General features: G+C 48.7%; 1 protein-coding gene across 1 annotated transcript in view; it reads right to left on the bottom strand.

Annotated features, from left to right (window-relative positions):
* The window catches only part of LOC102039747 (polycomb complex protein BMI-1), a 10452-nt gene extending 6280 nt beyond the window's left edge, over positions 1-4172 (bottom strand). The window contains exon 1 of the mRNA XM_005418610.2: positions 4028-4172. The gene's annotated coding sequence lies outside the window, so the exon portion shown is untranslated. The remainder of the gene's footprint in view (positions 1-4027) is intronic.
* Between the last annotated feature and the right edge of the window lie 6 nt (positions 4173-4178).

The following is a 4178-nucleotide window of genomic DNA, read 5'->3' as shown; positions in this document are numbered from 1 at the left end:
CGAGCCTCGGCCATTTCGGATCCTCTCAGGGGCCTCTCTCCACGTCGACTCGGTGCGAGGAGCTGGTCTGAGATAGCTCCTCTCCCCCTCCGCTCCCTCCCTCCGGCGAGCAGAACCGCGCCGCGCTCCCGGACCGAGCCCCCTGCCCCGCCAGTGGGGTGCCGAGCCCCAGCTCCCGCTCCACCGCGCCGGCATCCCCGCTCCCTCCTTCTCGGTTCTCCTCACTTTTCTCCTTCCTATCCTTCTCTCACTCCCAGCTCTTTTTCTCTCTTTCTTTCCTTCTCCCACCTTTTGACGCTTGTTTGAAAATCATCCCGCGGACGAGGCAAGCGCCGTGCAAAGTTTTTCAAAAGGTGTAAAAGAGATTTGCATTACCAGAGTAAGGTGCTCGGACGGGAGAAAACAAGTCTCCGGATACTTAAGTAACCCCCCTTTTCAGCAATAAAGCACACCGAGAAGGGGGAAAAGCCCAAACCGACTTTAAACGGTACATTAGTGACAACATGCGAAGGACCATGTGACCAGATCATTCCTAAAGCTAAATCAACACCTTGTCAACACAATGCAGAGACAAGAGTGAAAAACAAATGTCATTTTCCTAGTCTGAAACCCATAAAACCCCATCGCATGCACTGGCATCAACGCTAGATTCATACACACTGTTTAAAATGAGAGGGAATAACAGATAAAGGGAAAACCACACACAGGGAAAAATCCCTGTCAGCCACGTCAGTTGTAGAGTAAATTATTTTCTGTCAACCAGACCCTGAAAAATGTAATGTAACAACTTTGCTCCCCTCCAAGCTATTAATTTCCCCAGGTCAGTGCTCCCAGCACACCAACTCCTGCCCCTGGTCCCCTCTCCTCCCGAGGCAGAGCTTGCGAGCCACCTCTCACCGCAGCACCGAATGCTCAGTATGCGAGCAGCCACTCGCAAACTTCAATGTTAGGCAGCGGGAGGGAAAAAAAAAAAAAAAGGGTGGGGGGAAAGTGGCAACACAGTAATGTTTCTTAAAGCTTTGAACGTCAGTCAAACTGACCAGGACGGGGTACAATATTCGTCAGAAGTGTGCACAGCGCCAACGAGCGACCCCGACCAGGAAACTTCTCTTGTTGCTGCAGGAGAACCCTTGAGTGAACAGCAGATAAAACTCCCCAACATCAAGCCATAGCCGGCCAGCACAAAGAAAAGCAAAGTTCCAGAAGCACCAAGCCAGACCAGGTCCCCAAAGCTGTTCCCAGCACCGTGTGGGAAAGCAAGATCCCCGCTGCATTGTACTGCTGTTTAAATGTCGCTTCCAGGGTCCCTGACCCTCCGCTTCTTCCTTTTAAACTGATACCGAGGTTTTGCTTTTCCCAGAAAAGGCAGAGACGGAGTTTCTGCACGCCTCTCTGAAGAACCCAGCGCCCTGAAGCCGGCGGCTCTGGAGTCCCTTTGGGTACTTACACATGGACAGCTTTCACGGTTCTGTGTTTTATTTGTTCAAGTCACTACCTTATAATTCATAAATATCTAAACCAAAAAAAAACCCCAGCAGTGACCGAGGTCACACAAGTCGGCTGACCGAGAATTCCTTCCCAGCCCTGGCAGACTGGGACAAACCTTTCAAGACATTAACGCGTTTATTTCACGCAGGCGAAGCCCCTTCCTAAATGGAGGGGGATTAAATTCAACCGTGAAACCTGTTTTGTCGAAGCAACCCCTAAATGCGGATTATTTATTGCCCAAAGTTAGCACATTTTCAACGTGCTATGAGCTATCTTGAAAATCAGTGATTTTCCCCAGCGAGCTGAACTAGGCACTTAATTTCTCCCCAAAAGCCACCCGCACAGGCACACGCGTGTCTGTGCCCGCGGGGATGTAACATGAACGCAGCACATTTTACTACATCAGCCTGAGTTTAATATCTTGGTACGAGGGAAACCCTTTCAGATGTCTTTTCTGCTCCTGCTGATCGCACGGTGAATGCCAACACTTCACAGAAATACAAACAGCCTCTTAGCCAGGACAATATATATTTACACATTGACACATGGAACAACCAAACATAAAATATATGTGGATAATACCTGCTACAAGTAAACACTGCCAGCCAACCGATTATACAGAGGCCTTAAACAAGTTATGTCAAAATGAAGAAAAACAGAAGTGCATTCTCCTGCTAAGAATCAGCTACATTATTAAAAATCCATAAAGCAATAAGCTATCAAATCTTGCTCGACAGGTCACTAACAGAAAATACATACTTAAAAAAATAGAAGCATCGCTCGGGTAGGTTTGTGTACTTTGTACCCATCTCCTCTCGGAAAACTCTCATCAGGAATAAAGCAGCCTTCATTCTACATCTTCACCCATCATCAGCCAGAGCCACTTGGACTATCGAGCCTGTTATTACTCTTTCGCTTAAGAATGGCCACATATGTTTTAAAGGAGAGGACAGTAGTTCATTCAGAGGAGGCACACGAACCTCAAGTATCTCTGCGCAACTCGCTGCAGCGAGAAAAGACCTGAATATTGGCAACAGAGTGCAAAAGGACCCCAGTCTCTCAAATCACCTCCCTGGGACTAGGCGTAAGACACAATCTATCTACTTTTAAAAATACACTAAAATGTTAATTTTGTAATATCTAAGCGATCAGGTAGGTCAAGACTTCGTGTCTCTGGCAAAGTGCAACACAACTCTCAGTTCCCAGGACGGGCTGCACAGAGTCACTCAAAGTAGTTTTACTGGATTGTACTAAACGTCTCTGGTCTTAGGGACAGTCCCACAACAGAAGCTGCTCTCACCACTACAGACCACGCAAAAAAACCCTTTTACCGACAAGGTTGCAAATGGGCATACATGCCCAGGTTTTCTTCGACTTTCCTGGAGAGTGGAGGAGTGAATCAAAGTTTTTAGAGGCTGAAAAGTTACTGCCTCACTTTCATGGAAATGAGATTTTTTTTCCTACTTATTTTCACCTGATTATTTGCAAATGTTTACAGCAGACACCCAGAAACATCCCGCTTTATATACTGCCAAGGCCATTCAATTATAAAAACATAACACCAGCAACTTTCAAGTGCTGCCCATAAGCAGCACGAGGAGCCCACTCGTGACATCTTTAAGATCTGACAAAGGATTTCATGTAAATTTACCCTTCCCGGGGCTCAGGGTAAAAAAAATACCAACCAGAGAAAAGAAATTCACACACACCACCCCCCCTCCGCGTCCCGCAGACACATCACCTTTGCTCCAAAGGCTCCAGCAAACCGCTCGCCCCAGCTCCCCAAGACCGCATTAAAAGTGCTACCCTTACCCCCCAAAAAAGTTATTTCTCGGCGTTGACCACCCCTTGCCTCTCCCAGCAGGCACAAACCCCTAAAGTTCAGCATTTAGAGCAGAAATGTAAGAGGAGACATTGGAAACAACTGGGAACCGCCATCTTACAACCCATCCAATTTCACAGAAGTACTTGTCCAACTTAAGTTAATAACATTTTCTGCTGGGTGCCCCGGCGCCTAACAACCCCCCCAGGAGGATCGCTACCCCCCACTGGCTCCGTCTCTATAAAATGGGTGCATTATCTGACACTTTAACCCCCCCCAGACACATTTCTTTCGGGGAGGACTGAAATCACTTGACCCAGGCAGCTCCAGATTTCACGAACGTCCCTGTTTAATCAAAATCTGCCTTTAAACAAAGGGCGCTCGGGCCGGGCTGGCAGCAGGGTCGGGAAATATAAATATTCTCCTCGGGGGCCATGTGCACAGAAAGGTTTTAGGGGGCGTCTGGAGAAAGAAAGGAACTAAAATTTGCAAATGTGGGTGCGTAACGCGAGCGAGTGCACAGGCTGCTGCTGCTGCGTGTCTGTATGTGTGTGTGTGGCTAGAGCAGCCTGTCAGCGCTTTTCCCCTACGGAGAGCTCGGGGGGCCCCTAGGCGCCCCTTTGCAGCCCCCAAACCGGCCGAAAACCGCCGCCGAGCCCCCTTCGCCCCCCGCCCTCGGTTAGGCGACACCTCGCTTCCTACGCACCTCATACGTCCCCGGAAAGCGGAGCCGGTTGGTGATGATCGGAGCGGCCAAAAAAGACAATGAAAGTTAAAAGTCGTTCAGCAGAAAATGAATGTGAGCCAAGCGGCCATCTTGAAATGAACTGCAGACGCTGTCAATTGCAATAAGCTTATTGCCGCCGCC

This window comes from Geospiza fortis, unplaced genomic scaffold (assembly GCF_000277835.1).
Source record: "Geospiza fortis unplaced genomic scaffold, GeoFor_1.0 scaffold138, whole genome shotgun sequence".
Classification (NCBI taxonomy): domain Eukaryota; kingdom Metazoa; phylum Chordata; class Aves; order Passeriformes; family Thraupidae; genus Geospiza; species Geospiza fortis.
The sequence above is the reverse complement of the archived record's forward strand: the minus strand, read 5'-3'. Positions and strand labels throughout refer to the sequence as shown.